The 16,118-nt window shown below is 46.3% G+C and overlaps 1 protein-coding gene across 5 annotated transcripts in view; it reads left to right on the top strand.

Annotated features, from left to right (window-relative positions):
• Positions 1-16,118, top strand: part of rhbdf1a (rhomboid 5 homolog 1a (Drosophila)) — a 497,373-nt gene that overhangs the window by 124,262 nt on the left and 356,993 nt on the right. For all 5 annotated transcript variants that reach the window (XM_038819453.1, XM_038819449.1, XM_038819450.1 and 2 more), the window contains exon 2: positions 3,993-4,073. The gene's annotated coding sequence lies outside the window, so the exon portion shown is untranslated. The remainder of the gene's footprint in view (positions 1-3,992; positions 4,074-16,118) is intronic.

Raw genomic sequence — 16,118 nt, 5'->3', positions numbered from 1 at the left:
AACTGGCATCTTGAGCATTTAATGGTTGTGTGGCAAATGTCTTTGTGTGTAATATCCTGCGGGTGCATTTCTCCGGGCTCGTTGGTACAGGTGCAAATCTCCATTATGGCCGCTGAATCTCCTGAGGCGCAGAACAAGATTTGTGGTGGCGAGATCTCGATTTGAGATCCTTCCCGTCCCTCTCCAACTCTGCTGGCGGCGTAATCTGGTTTACACCCAGAAGGGGCATGAACCTTAATTTTCATGGATTCAAATGAATTTAAATATCATGACATGATTTAATGCCGTTGCTCCCGGGATGATGTCATGGTGAAGGGAATCACTACTTCGATAACCATGACAAGGACAGGTGAGTATAGCCCGAGGTGGTGAGGAACATGGCAGGGCACTGCCCCCTGCCACTGCCAGGTTGGTATTGGACAGGCCTATGTGTAACTCCATGGGAGGGGGGGTGGAGGTGCATCATGTATGTGGTTGTGCCAAATGATTAATAGGTTGGGGAGGGAGGGGCTTGTGCCTGTATTGGAAATGGGGGAGTGATTGAACACTGAGAGGGGTGCTCCAATACCGGTGGGAAGAGAGAGGCCTGGATAGGGTTAGCCTGATGCTTGCTTGGTTTTTGGGTGGGGGAGGTGTGCGAAGGGGCAAGAGGAGGAGGAGGCAGCCCCGCTCTCCCGGGGGGGGGGGGGGGGGGGGGTTTGGCAGGGATCTCTATCAGGGCATCCTTTAAAAACAGTGCCCGCCTCTGAATCCCAGCTTTATTGGTGTGTTTTGGTCCCCAAGTTCGCTGTGTGATCTTCGTCAACACTTTGACATTGTGCTTTTTGCACAGAATGCTGTTTGATCTGCAGGGAAAAGGCATCTGCGAAGCCAGTGAGCTTCGCACAGCTTTTCTTGATTAACCCAACACTGTGCAATTTTGGGAAAATTCCGCCCTGTGTATTTATTATTTAACTATTGTAAGTCTTCCACTTCCTTGCTTTCTGCTTATTGATTGCTTATTAAAATCATAGAATGGTTCTCGCACAAGAAGAGTTGGGTCTATTCAGCCAATCATGTAAATGTTTCCTCTCTCAGAAACAGCTCATATAGTCCCACTCTCCACCCTTTACCTCTTGGCCCAGCAAGAACTGTGCAGCTTTGTATGGAGAGGAGATCTGGCATCATTGTCTGTTCAACCAGTGGCAATAACTAATTCAGACTAGCAGAACACTAGCCCAATGAGTAACTCCAAAAGATCACATCCAAGCAAAGGTCAACAACATCCAACTGCGATCTGAAGAGTGTCTTGCACAAGTGGCAACATCCTGGGAGTTGCTATTGACCAGAAACTGAACTGGACTAGCCATATAAATACTGTGCTGGGAATTCTGCGGTGGGTAACTCGCATCCTGGCTCCCTAAAGTCTGTCCGCGTTTTGCAAGGCACAAGTCAGGAGTGTGATGGGAATACTCCCCACTTGCCTGGATGAGTGCAGCTTCAACAAGACACTGGAAGCGCGACACCATCAAGGACAATGCAGCCCGCTTGATTGGCAAACATTCACTCCCTCCAGCACAGACGCACAGCAGCAGCCATGTGCACCATCTGCAAGGTGCATTGTAGGATTTCGCCAAGCCTCCTCAGACAGCACTTCACAAACCCACAATCACTACCATCTAGAAGGACAACTGCAGTAGACACATAGAAACACCACCACCTGCAAGTTCCCGTTCAAGTCACTCACCATCCTGACTTTGTCATATGAAATGAAAAATGAAAATCGCTTATTGTCACGAGTAGGCTTCAATGAAGTTACTGTGAAAAGCCCCTAGTCGCCACATTCGGGCGCCTGTCCGGGGAGGCTGATACGGGAATCAAACCGTGCTGCTGGCCTGCTTGGTCTGCTTTAAAAGCCAGCGATTTAGCCCAGTGAGCTAAATCAGCCCCTGTATATCACTGTTCCTTCACCCACTGTCGCTGGGTCCAAATTCTGGAGCTCCTTCCCTAACAGCATTGTGGATGTACCTACACCATATGGACTGCAGCAGTTCAAGAAGGCAACTCCCCACCACCTTGCGAGGACAATTAGGGATGTGCAATATATGCTGCCCCAGCCAATGATACCCACATTCCGTAAATGTTTTAAATAAAGCCTCTGAAGTCAAAGCTGCTGCTGATGAGAAACCTGGAATCTAAATTAAGAGGTGCTATGTCTGGAAAAAATCATGGCAAAGTTTCCCACTGCATGGTGCAAGATGCTTAAATACACATGTGAAATACAGTTACCTGTGCTGCATGAGAGGTGTTTTCTACCAAAATGGTGTTTCTGTAGCTAAAACGGCAGCTAGTCAGTAATTTATTTTGGACAACAATGTTCTGGGGTTGAAGACCTGTTTCATATGTTCAGAATTTGATTGAGTACTTTATTCTAAACAATTTAATTGTAAGTTGTGTTTTCTATTCACTCCCAAAACAAGTAACCAGAAATAGTACTGTAAAATTGTGTACTGTAACTGAGATGAGGAGGTACTACTTCTAGCAGAGGGTGGTGAATTTGTGGAACTCGCTGCCCCACAGTGCGATGGAATCTGAGTCATTAAATGGCTTCAAGAAGGACATAGATATATTTCTGATTTTAAAAGAATGGGTTATAGGTATATGGGGAACAGGCAGGGAGGTGAATTTGAGACCCAAGAAGAGATCAGCCTTGATCTGACTGAATAGCGGAGCAGGTTCCAAGGGCTGAATTGCTGACTTCTGTGCCTAATTACTGTGTTCATATGACATTAATGAGGAGATCCGACATTGTATCCAATCCATAAACCCCTCATTCGGACACCTAAGGACGAGAGTCTTTGACAACTGCGATATCCGTGCTGACATCCAGATCCTCGTGTACAAGATGGTCGTCCTCCCAACTCTTGTATACCGCTCAGAGAAACTTGGACTACGTACGGATGCCATCTCAAGGCTCTGAAAAGGTGCCATCAATGCTGTCTGAGATGCATTCTCCACATCAGCTGGAAGAACAGGCATAATGAGATCAGTATCTTTTAAAGCCAAGTGCACCAGCATCGAGGCCATGATCATCTGAAACCAACTCTACTGGTCTGGCCAAGTGCTTAGGATCTCAGAGTGCCAACTTCCAAAACAAATTTTATTTGCCCAGCTCAAGGAAGGCTTCGGAACAAGAGGAGGACAACGGAAGTGTTTCAAAGACATCCTGAAGGCATACCTCAAGAAATGCAACATCAGCATCAACATCTGGGATACTCTTGCTCAGAAGAGACTCACTTGGAGGAACCTCCTCATCGAGGGGACACAATTCTTTGAGGACACCTGACGGCACGAGGAGACTCTGAAAAGGGAGCCTAAGAAAGGAATACTGAGTGCGGCCTCAACAGGGATCTTGGATTCATGTCGCATTACATCCACCCCCCACTCCATCTGGCCTGGACTTGCAAAATCCCACCAACTGTTCTGGCTTGAGACAATTCACACCTCTTTAACCTGTGATTATCCCTCTCCCTGGATCTGTAATAATTTGATTACCTGCAAATGCTCGCATTCCAAGCATTGTCCAGCATCTGACTTTGTCTATATAAATGTTTCTGGAACATACCTCGCCATTCACCTGAGGAAGGAGCTGCACTCCGAAAGCTCGTGTTTGAAACAAACCTGTTGGACTTTAACCTGGTGTTGTAAGACTTCTTACTGTGCTTTTTAAAGAATAAGTGAGTGATTTAGTTGTTCTGAGAAACTCTTGCCCATTTTTATTTTGAAATTGCAGCCAAATCGATGACAAACGGTTTTCAGAATGTATAACTTCCAAGTTCATGCATGTATTCCATCTAGTCAGCCCTGCAAAGATGTTATAGAATTTGTCTCCTTTGCAGATTCTTTTGTTTTTAATTTTGTTGCGCCCATTTTGCATATAAACATAGGCCTGCCTTAACTGGTGTGCTCATTTTGAAAATCATTAAGGTTTACTCTTCTTTTTGTGTCAACAGAAGTGAAATGTATACATGATGTGGAAAACGTGTTGGATTACTGCACTGAAAGAAAGCCAATCCCTTTGAAAAATCAAGAAGGTATGTATATGCCTCTACATTGCAAAAGTGCAGATATAGTTGGAAATGGAATAAAAACTTGCATATATTTTCTTGCAGAAGGTCAGAGGGCCTCAAACTTCATTTCGACATAGACATAGAATAGTGCAGCACAGAACAGGCCCTTCGGCCCTCGATGTTGTGCCGAGCATTGTCCGAAACCAAGATTAAGCTCTCCCACTCTGTCATTCTGGTGTGCTCCATATGTCTATCCAATAACCGATTGAAAGTTCCTAAAGTGTCCGACTCCACTATCACAGCAGGCAGTCCATTCCACACCCTAACCAGTCTGAGTAAAGAACCTCCCTCGGACTTCCCTCCTATATCTCCCACCCTGAACCTTATAGTTATGCCCCCTTGTAACAGCTACATCCATCCGAGGAAATAGTCTCTGAACGTCCACTCTATCTATCCCCCTCATCATCTTATAAACCTCTATTAAGTCACCTCTCATCCTCCTCTGCTCCAAAGAGAGAAGCCCTAGCTCCCTCAACCTTTCCTCATAAAACCTATCCTGCAAACCAGGCAGCGTCCTGGTAAATCTCCTTTGCACCCTTTCCAATGCTTCCACATCCTTCCTATAATGAGGTGACCAGAACTGCACACAATACTCCAAATGTAGTCTCACCAGGGTCATGTATAGTTACAGCATAACCCCGCGGCTCTTCAACTCAGGCGCCCTGTTAATAAACGCTAACACACTATAAGCCTTCTTCACGGCTCTATCCATTTGAGTGGCAACCTTCAGAGACCTGTGGACATGAACCCCAAGATCTCTCTGTTCCTCCACATTGCTCAGAACCTTGTAATCCACATTCAAATTTTTTCTAACAAAATGAATCACCTCACACTTATCAGGATTAAACTCCATCTGCCATTTTTCGGCCCAGCTCTGCATCCTATCAATGTCTCTTTGCAGCCTACAACAGCCCTCCACCTCATCCACTACTCCACCAATCCAGCAGGGTAGCATGGTGGTTAGCATAAATGCTTCACAGCTCCAGGGTCCCAGGTTCGATTCCCGGCTGGGTCACTGTCTGTGTGGAGTCTGCACGTCCTCCCCCTGTGTGTGTGGGTTTCCTCCGGGTGCTCCGGTTTCCTCCCACAGTCCAAAGATGTGCGGGTTAGGTGGATTGGCCATGCTAAATTGCCCGTAGTTACCAGGGTCATTCCTATTCCCTTTCCTGAACAGAGGAACAACATTCGCCACTCTCCAGTCCACTGGCACTATCCCCGTGGACAGTGAGGACCCAAAGATCGAAGCCAAAGGCTCTGCAATCTCATCCCTTGCGTCCCAAAGAATCCTTGGATATATCCCATCTGGCCGAGGGGACTTGTCGACCCTCAGATTTTTCAAAATTGCTAATACATCCTTCCTCAGAACATCTACCTCTTCCAGCCTACCCATCTGTATCACAAACTCAACCTCAAAAACATGGCCCCTCTCCTTGGTGAACACTGAAGTAAAGGATTCATTCAACGCCTCTCCTATTTCTTCTGACTCCATGCACAAGTTCCCATTACTGTCCTTGACCGGCCCTACCCTCACCCTGGCCATTCTTTTATTTCTCACTTCAGAGTAAAAAGCCTTGGGGTTTTCCTAGATCCGACCCGCCAAGGACTTCTCATGCCCCCTCCTAGCTCTCCTAAGCCCTTTTTTTTTAGCTCATACCTTGCTACCTTGTAACCCTCAAGCGACCCAACTGAACCTTGTTTTCTCATCCTTACATACTATTCCTTTTTCCTCTTGACAAGACATTCAACCTCTTTGGTGAACCATGGTTTCCTCAACCGGCCATTTCCTCCCTGCCTGACAGGGACATGCCTATCAAGGACACTCAGTATTTGATCCTTGAACAAGCTCCATTTTTTATTTATGCCTTTCCCTGACAGTTTCTGTTCACATCTTATGCCCCCTAATTCTTGCTTAATCACATCATAATTATCCCTCCCCCAATTATAAACCTTGCCCTGCCATATGGCCCTATCCCTCTCCATTGCAATAGTGAAAGACACCGAATTGTGGTCACTATCTCCAAAGTGCTCTCCCACAAACAAATCTAACACTTGGACTGGTTCATTACCCACTACCAAATCCAACGTGGCCCCACCTCTTGTTGACCTATCCACATATTATGTCAGGAAACCCTCCTGCACACACTGTACAAAAACTGCCCCATCCAAACTGTTCGACCTGTCGAGGTTCCAATCAATATTTGGAAAGTTGAAGTTACCCATGACAACTACCCTGAGACCTCCACACCTATCCATAATCTGTTTTGCAATTTCTTCCTCCACATCTCTATTACTATTTGGGGGGCCTATAGAAAACTCCTAACAATGCGACCGCTCCTTTCCTATTTCTAACTTCGGCCCATATTATCTCAGTAGGCAGATCCCCTTTGAACTACCTTTCTGCATTTGTTAAACTATCCTTGATTAACAATGCTACTTCTCCACCTCTTTTACCACCTTCCCTACTCTTACTGAAACACCTATACCCCGGAACTTCCAGCAACCATTCCTGTCCCTGTTCTAACCATGTCTCCGTAATGGCCACAACATCGTAGTCCCAAGAACCAATCCACGCTCCAAGTTCACCTACTTTATTCCGGATGCTCCTTGCATTGAAGTAGACACTTCAACCCACCTTTCTGTCTGTCGGTACACTCCTGCGACCTTGATACCCACCCCAGTACCAATTTGTGGTTGTAAAATATCGCATTCATTGAATGAATGGGTTGACAGGGCCCTGACGAGGCCTGGTTTAGCTCAGTGGGCTAGTCAGCTGGTTTGTGATCCAGAACAAGGCCACCAGCGTGGGTTCAATTCCCGTACCAGCTTAGCTGAACAGGCGCCAGAAAGTGGCGACTCGGGGCTTTTCACAGTAACTTCATACTTTGTGACAATAGAAGGTTATTATGTGCACTTCAATCAGGAAAGAAAAAAGATCTTGCATTTGAGGCACCTCATGCCACCTCCGAGTGTTCTTCAGCTACCGTTTCAATGTCTGAAATACAGCAGCCAAGTTGCTCACAGTAAGTGCCCACAAGTGTAAATGGGGTAGTGGCCAGATAATCTGTTTTTTTTTATTCTGATTGTCGATAAATGTTGGTCAGAACACAAAGGAGAGCTTCCCTTGCACTGTTGTTAAAAATACAATCCCTGAGATCTCTGATGAGTCCTGTATCTACTCGTGCATCTGTGCCTTGAGAAATTTGGCTCAGTATCACAAAGGTAACAGTGGTCTCCCGTGGTGCGTTAGGGGAATTATTTTCTCACTAAAAAGCGAATTGTTTCAAATTAGAGCAGTTTGGATTCATTTGGTTTTGTTTCTTGGAGAAGGGAGGGATAAAGAATAGTGAAATAAATGGAGCTGTGAGCTGAGTGAATCTGTGTCGCACTCTTTTTGGTGACACTACCTTCAGCCTTTTATGCTTCAAGACTTTGAATTCCATTCCCAAACTCCCATCTCTTCTCATCGCTCCCTTTTCAAAATATTTATTAAAATGCACCTCTTAAACCAGGGTTATTTTCGCCTGCACCCTCCCCCTGAACCATACAGTATCCATCTTATCAACTTTAAGTAATGCCCATTTGTGTCAATACATCTCAAGCCTTTCAGGGCATCCCTATATATTGAAGCAACTGGACAAATGAGTTGTTGTGACTGATGCGTGTGTTGTGATGCCAAATCCCATTATCCTCAGTTGAATAATGCTCTGAACTAAAATCATTTTGCTTCAGATGTTAAGTGTCAGACTTCATGCTCATTTTCTTCCATATTGATTCAGACACCAGTGTTATGTTTAAAGGTTATTTTGAAAGATAAATGACCAGCTATTGATCTTTTCCAATTCATGTACAAGTTAAAACAAGATCCTGGCGGTGATTTAGCTGCTGTGTTAGCCATGGGGGCAAATCCTGTACTGGCAGCTAAATCTTGCTAAAACTGGACTTGTGACAGCTAAATCTTGGTTTACGATCTTCCCAGCCCACCCTCCTCTCCAGCCCTGCTAATGACTCGGAGTGAGCCTGATTAGCGGACATCACAATCCAACTTCTGGCCCTGATGTATATTCTCTCCCATCATGCTGCCACATTTTATGACTCCTTTTCAAGAATTGGAATTTGCTGCCCTGACCTCAGAGGGAGATTGGAGGTGAGCGCACATGTCACCACTATCCACCAGGGAGTCTAAGGGAATAGAGGGCCTGGGGCGGGTCGGGGGCGTCTTAACGTCCGTTTGTAGAGTTCTGTGAGGGTGGTGGGGTGGACTCTGATGGTGGGGGGAAGGATATCTGAGGATGAAATATGCAGTGAATTTCAATTTTGAGTGATGACAGCAATGAACAATGAGATGGCAGCAATAGCAGCACAGTGGTTAGCACTGCTGCCTCACAGTGCCCAGGACCCGGGTTCAATTCCGTTCTTGGGTGGCTGTCTATGAGCATGGCTAAACCAATCAAGGCACACCTTGTATCAAGAGACAAAAGAATGCTTTGTGCTTTGAGTGCAGCTGGTATAGCTAATGGGAGGGGTCAGCTCTGTCTGGAAAAGAGATTTGCTTCTGGGGGTCTAAACTGAGCAGTTGGTTGACAACTTGGTCCTAAAAAAGATTTCTCTCTCCAAGGACCATGTTAAGCAAGTAAACCCTGGTTGTTAACTTTATACACAAAATGGTATTTGAAATACATGGGTTACTTAATTGGAATGTAGAGGCAAGTTTCAGGAAGAAAGTTAAGATGATGTACCTGTTAACTGTAAAACTATTTCTTTGTTGCTAATGTGCTTAATTCTGTGTTCAAATGAAAGTTATTCCCGTACCAGCCTCCCCGGACAGGCGCCGGAATGTGGTGACTAGGGGCTTTTCACAATAACTTCATTGAAGCCTACTCGTGACAATAAGTGATTTTCATTTTCATTTCATTTCATTCTTTAAACATAAAAGCTGTCTAGTCGTCAATGCTATCACTCCTGTGGTGAAATCAAATTTCCTTACAGTTTTACCAAATGCAAATTGTTGGGTTCTAGTCCGGGGTTTTACCCAAAATTGAGGTTCTGGTCCAGATCCACCACAACAGGTACAGTAATTATCTACACCGACACAGGGTCCCAGAAAATGTGCCTGCAGTTCTTCTGAAAAGCAGTGCATAAGGAGATTGCTTTTATCTAATAATGCTCTCTCAGAATTGTCACTTTTTTTCTAGCAAGGCCTACAATCTGCTACTGAAGCTGGTGAAGCATTATCTATTGTTGTCAAATGACTTCTAACTCTTTTCTGGTTCCTTCCCAAGCTACAATATACATCAGGCAATTCACCCCATTGCTCAAGTATGTACCCCGCCCAAACCAAAACCAGGTGATCCCTTGGGGAGGCAGAAAAAACATCAAAAATTCAGGCAGGTTTAAAAGGAAAAATGGGGGAATTCCTCTCTGATCTGTGGAGCCAAAATCAGTCCAGGATATCTCTTAGACCCCAAATTCCTTTCAGTACTCTACTTTTGGAGAGATGAGGCCCCCTTCTTCTGAACGCATTGAATTAGAACAAACTGTCAACAGGAACACATGTATCCCTTCACTACAAGTCTAGTCTTCCCTAAAGTGTCACGTCCCACTTTTTTTATTTGGCCTATATACTTCATATTCTGAATTAGATTATTCATCCTTTCCAAAGCCTATTTATCGCTCTTTATGTGAGACCAAATGGGACACAGCATTCCAAGTCTTATTCAAGGACCATGGCGCGATTTAACAAACGGAGCTCTTCAGTGAAGGAAGAGATCGGGGCGCCATTTTAAAATGGCAACCTGACCTCTCGACCCCTGACACTATACCCGGACCCCACAACTCACCTGTTGGGGGATCTTTGAGCTGCCCCGCACTCCACCACATACGGATAGGGGGACCAATCTTTGGCATGGGCAAAATGCCAGCTTGGCACCTCCACACTGCCAGCCTGGCACCCTGGAAGTGCAACCTGGGACCCTGGCAGTCAGGTGGCGCTGCCACAGTGCCTGGGTAGCATCATCAATGCCACCCTGCCCAGAGGGCAACTACCAGGGGGCACCCAGTCATCTGGGAGACCCCTTCTTCCACCCTGCCTCCTCTGCCCCCCTCGCAGAGTTCTTCCTGTCCCGATTCTGGTAGGTCGCAGCCAATAAATCGTGCTGTATATAATGTTCGTGGTCCTCAGAATAAACCTCATCACGCCATTCACTATAGCTATTGCTACACCACATAATTTAGGAATGATAGACCACCAGTGTGCATCATTTCCTAATTCATAGAATATTTTAAAATAAGAGCCTGTGTGTGGGCGTGTGCCCATGTATCTATGTGTGGACGTGTGTCTGTACTTGCATTAGCAATATTTGCATGTGTATAACAACAGAATTGCTTTGAGGATCTTTTTCATTGGTGTCATGACAATCTGATTAAAACGTTGTTACTGACAGGAGGCGGTTAATTTAAACAGCACTGATTTCACATCTCACTCCTGTCTGGAAACAGAATGATTTTTAATTTCCCCCTTTATAAATGGTGGTTTATTCCGTGCGCCGACGCACACACACAAAGGGGAGTCATAATGATCTCTCTCTCTCTCTCTCTCTCTCTCTCTCTCTCTCTCTCTCCCCCCCCCCCCCCCCCCCCCCCCCCCACCTTTTTTGGATTTGTACAATAAGAGAGAGAGAAATGAATGAAAATGTACAGGGCAATGACCACGGCCTACATAAGAATTATTGTTTTATGTGAGTCCAGAGTCCAAGAAGTCAAAATCCAATGTAAGTTCTTTCAGTTGGCTTTGTCTGACAGAATTCCTGCCCTTAGTCTTTTATCCTGAGAATTAGTTCACTTTGTTGGTGAAATACAGGAATTTTTCCGGACATCTGACTTTGGAAGAAATAGGTCAGAGGGAGGCGTCTAGCCTGGATTCCAGTCTTCTCTTCTGAGATTAAACCATAACTGAAGACAGAATTCAAGCAATTCCAACGGCTCGAGTCTCGGTCATGTGATGGGGTAGTTTTGGTTGAGCCATTCAGCAAAAAAAGGGCCTTTGTCAAAACCCAAATGTGCTTGAAGCAGGTAACTGTAGAACCATTAACACGGTATTGGAGATGAGGAGTCACCTGGTCCATAACTGGCTGGTGAAGATAGTTTGTCGATTACCGTTTTTGTTGGTTTGGCTGGAATGTTAATACAATGCAAGGAGTGTTATATTTCAGGAGTTGGTGTTAGCTTTAATTCATTTTTGGACTGCTCAGAACTACCGTCATGTAGTCAACTGTGGCCATTTTATCAGTCCAGCTATTTGCCTTTTTGTTAAAAAAAACAGATTTTAAGCAAGAGAATACGGAAGAGAAATAATTTTTTTTATTTTTTTCCTTCATGCCTTACCAGCAGGACAATATTCACTTCCATCATTGATGATGTGATCCAAACCATACGTTGTATTCTGTGTCGTGCAATATATCTGCAAAGATCTCTATGTACCAGAATGCCCAGATCTCTTTCTTTCTCCAACTTCTGTAAAGGTTTACCCTGAATGTTGACTGTGTGCTGAGCATTCACCACATTCTATGGGAACTAGAGGCTGGTTTAACACAGTGGGCTAAATAGCTGGCCACTGAGGTTAAACCAGTCTCTAGTTCCCCCTTGTAGGGCACCTGGAATGAGAGGTCACAGATATAGGTTGGGAGGCGGTAGATTTAGAACTAAGATGGGGAGGAACTACTTCTCGCAGAGGGTGGTGAATTTGTGGAACTCTCTGCTCTATAGTACGGTGGAATCTGAGTCACTAAGTGGTTTCAAGAAGGAGATGGATATATTTCTAATAAAAAGGAACAGGTAGGGAGGTGGATTTGAGAACAGATATATGGGAAACAAGAGATGAAATTGCAGAGCCATTGGCAATGATCTTTTCGTCCTCACTGTCAACAGGGGTGGTACCAGGGGATTGGAGAGTGGCGAATGTCGTGCCCCTGTTGAAAAAAAGGGAATAGAGTACGCGGAGCTGCAAATGGGACAACAGTATTTTGCGTATTTATGAGGATCTGAACGTGGAGGTGGCCAGAAGGAGGGCAGGCTTTAATCAAGTTAAGGCGATCCTGTTCAAGAAGAAGGTGAAATTTGGGCTGCTATACCCGGCGCATCTTTGGGTTACGCACGAGGGCCAGCACCACTATTTTGAGTCGCATGAAGATGCAATGGACTTTGCCAAGAGGAAAGGGCTCGTGCTGAACTGAGAACTTTTTGTTTTAAGTTGTAACTTTTTGAGTGATGTTTATATGTTTCGATTGTTGTTTCTCTTCTGTATTTGAGTTTGGTTGAAGATCGGGGAAAAGTAAAAGTTCTTCAGTTTTTGTGGGTTTTCGGTATTTTGGTGGGGGTGGCTGGTGGGGCTTTTTACTTTGTATTACTTTGATTTGCACTATTGGGGAGGGTTTTCGGTGTGTTTTTCTTTTTGAGTTGTCACTATGGTAATTGGGCTTGTTTGGGGTTTGTTTGATGAGGGAAGTGGTTTCGATGGGGGGGGGGGGCGGGGAGGGGAGTGAGGGAACAATAGGTGGGAGACTTCTTGGCGCCGGAGGCGAGGGTTACCAGGCTAGCTGGGTGAGCTAGTCTACGGAAGCAAAGTTGGGGGTTGTGCATATGATTAATCTATGGCAGGGGTTTGGTTACAAAGTTTTGTTGCTGGGGGGGAAGGGGGGAGGGCAGTTACTCTGCTGACGAGGGAGGGACTTGGGTTTCTGGAGAGATAGGAGGTCGGGGGTGGGGCCTTCCAGGAGTCGGACCGATGGAGGCGCGGCGCATGAGCTGGAGGCGGACCCAGGAAAGTGGATGGCTGAGGGCAGCAGAGCAGAGCTACTGATCAGCTGTTCTTGGGAAATTTGCATACGTGCAGTGCGGTCAGCCTAATTTGAAGGTGGTCTGTGGAGGGGCTGTTGTCAAGTGACAGTTAAACCCAAAACACTTTGTCAGTGTTTCCCACCCTTCCTCCTCCTCTAACCAACCCCCCCCCCCCCCCCCCCCCGTCATTGGGAAGCGGAGCAGGGGCCTGTCGTGAAGGTGAGTGAGTGCCTTTAAATTTGCTTACTTTCAGCGGGAGCAGGGTTTGTGGGAATATCAGGTAAGCTCTTCCTTTATTTTTCTTTTTCTTGTTTTTTTTAATCTAGAGGTGATGTCAGGGAAGGCAGTACAATGCTCCTCCTGCAGAATGTTTGAGGTGAGGGACGCCGTCAGTGTCCCTGCTGATTTCATCTGTGGGAAGTGCACCCAACTTCAGCTCCTCAAAAACCGTGTTAGGGACCTGGAGCTTGAGCTGGATGAACTTCGGATCATTCGGGAGGCAGAGGGGGTCATAGATAGGAGCTTCAGGGAAGTAGTTACACCAAAGACTGGAGATAGATGGGTAACTGTAAGAGGGACTGGGAAGAAGCAGTCAGTGCAGGGACCCCCTGCGGTCGTTCCCCTGAGTAACAAGTATACCGTTTTGGATACTTGTGGGGGGGACGACTTACCAGGGGTAAGCCATGGGGATACGGGCCTCTGGCACGGAGTCTGTCCCTGTTGCTCAGAAGGGAAGGGGGGAAAAGGAGTAGAACATTAGTAATTGGGGACTCAATAGTCAGGGGCACAGATAGGAGATTTTGTGGGAGCGAGAGAGACTCACGTTTGGTATGTTGCCTCCCAGGTGCAAGGGTGCGTGATGTCTCGGATCGTGTTTTCCGGGTCCTTAAGGGGGAGGGGGAGCAGCCCCAAGTCGTAGTCCACATTGGCACTAACGACATAGGTAGGAAAGGGGACAAGGATGTCAGGCAGGCCTTTAGGGAGCTAGGATGGAAGCTCAGAGCGAGAACAAACAGTTGTTATCTCTGGGTTGTTGCCCGTGCCACGTGATAGTGAGATGAGGAATGGGGCGAGAGAGCAATTAAACACGTGGCTACAGGGATGGTGCAGGCGGGAGGGATTCAGATTTCTGGATAACTGGGGCTCTTTCTGGGGAAGGTGGGACCTCTATAGACAGATGGTCTACATCTGAACCTGAGGGGCACCAATCTCCTGGGGGGGAGATTTGTTAGTGCTCTTTGGGGGGGTTTAAACTAATTCAGTTGTAGTTTTGGGGTACGGGAGATTGAGAGTATAGAGGTCAGGAGCACAGATTTGACTTCGCAGGAGGGTGCCAGTGTTCAGGTAGGTGGTTTGAAGTGTGTCTACTTCAATGCCAAGAGTATACGAAATAAGGTAGGGGAACTGGCAGCGATGGTTGGTACCTGGGACTTCGATGTTGTGGCCATTTCAGAGACATGGATAGAGCAGTGACAGGAATGGTTGTTGCAGGTTCCGGGGTTTAGGTGTTTTAGTAAGCTCAGAGAAGGGGGCAAAAGAGGGGGAGGTGTGGCGCTGCTAGTCAAGGACAGTATTACGGTGGCGGAAAGGATGCTAGATGGGGACTCTTCTTCCGAGGTAGTATGGGCTGAGGTTAGAAACAGGAAAGGAGAGGTCACCCTGTTGGGAGTTTTCTATAGGCCACCTAATAGTTCTAGGGATGTAGAGGAAAGGATGGCGAAGATGATTCTGGAAAAGAGCGAAAGTAACAGGGTAGTTGTTATGGGAGACTTTAACTTTCCAAATATTGACTGGAAAATATATAGTTTGAGTACATTAGATGGGTCGTTCTTTGTACAATGTGTGCAGGAGGGTTTCCTGACACAATATGTTGACAGGCCAACAAGAGGCGAGGCCACATTGGATTTGGTTTTGGGTAATGAACCAGGCCAGGTGTTAGATCTGGAGGTAGGTGAGCACTTTGGAAACAGTGACCACAATTCGGTGACCTTTACGTTAGTGATGGAAAGGGATAAGTATACCCCGCAGGGCAAGAGTTATAGTTGGGGGAAGGGCAATTATGATGCCATTAGACATGACTTAGGATGTGTAGGTTGGAGAAGTAGGCTGCAAGGGTTGGGCACACTGGATATGTGGAGCTTGTTCAAGGAACAGCTATTGCATGTTCTTGATAAGTACGTACCAGTCAGGCAGGGAGGAAGGGGTCGAGCGAGGGAACAGTGGTTTACCAAAGAAGTGGAATCTCTTGTTAAGAGGAAGAAGGAGGCCTATGTGAAGATGAGGCGTGAAGTTTCAGTTGGGGCGCTTGAATGGTTGCCACCTCCGGGCAAACCCCAACACTGACACTCTCATGGCGAACTTAATCTTCTCTAGGCCGAGAAAGCTCGCCATGTCAATTAGCCAGGTCTCTGACTTTGGGGGCTTTGAGTCCCTCCAAGCTAATAATATCCGTCTCCAGGCTACCAGGGAAACAAAGGCCAGAACATCTGCCTCTTTCTCCTCCTGCATTCACGGGTCTTCCAGCACCCTGCAAACCGCCACCTCTGGACTCATTGCCACCCTTGTTTTCAATACTCTGGACATAGAACATAGATCCTTGCTGACTATCCCTAATCAAGGTGTTTCCTCCAGATGCTCAGTAATCCTATCCCTCATTTCCATTAATTTGCCTACCACCGAAGTAAGACTAACTGGCCTGTAATTCCCAGGGTTATCCCTATTCCCTTTTTTTTTAAAACAAACAATTTTAACGAGGTATTCTTTGGCATTACAAACAGCAACATAAAACAACGTACAGAGAACAATAAACTTAGTGTAATCACCGACTTCCATCCTGCCAAGACCCGCCTAATTGACCGCCTATTCTACGCTACCTTAACCTGCCCCCCCAGCGCCACCCCCTCCACCCGCTGACGATTAATTCTCCGTGAAGAAGTCTATGAATGGTTGCCACCTCCGGGCAAACCCCAACACTGACACTCTCAGGGCGAACTTAATCTTCTCTAGGCCGAGAAAGCTTGCCATGTCAATTAGCCAGGTCTCCGACTTTGGGGGCTTTGAGTCCCTCCAAGCTAATAATATCCGTCTCCAGGCTACCAGGGAAACAAAGGCCAGAACATCTGCCTCTTTCTCCTCCTGGATTCCCGGGTCTTCCAGCACCCTGCAAACCGCCACCTC

Source organism: Scyliorhinus canicula, chromosome 15 (assembly GCF_902713615.1).
Source record: "Scyliorhinus canicula chromosome 15, sScyCan1.1, whole genome shotgun sequence".
NCBI classification, from domain to species: Eukaryota; Metazoa; Chordata; class Chondrichthyes; order Carcharhiniformes; family Scyliorhinidae; genus Scyliorhinus; species Scyliorhinus canicula.
The sequence above is the reverse complement of the archived record's forward strand: the minus strand, read 5'-3'. Positions and strand labels throughout refer to the sequence as shown.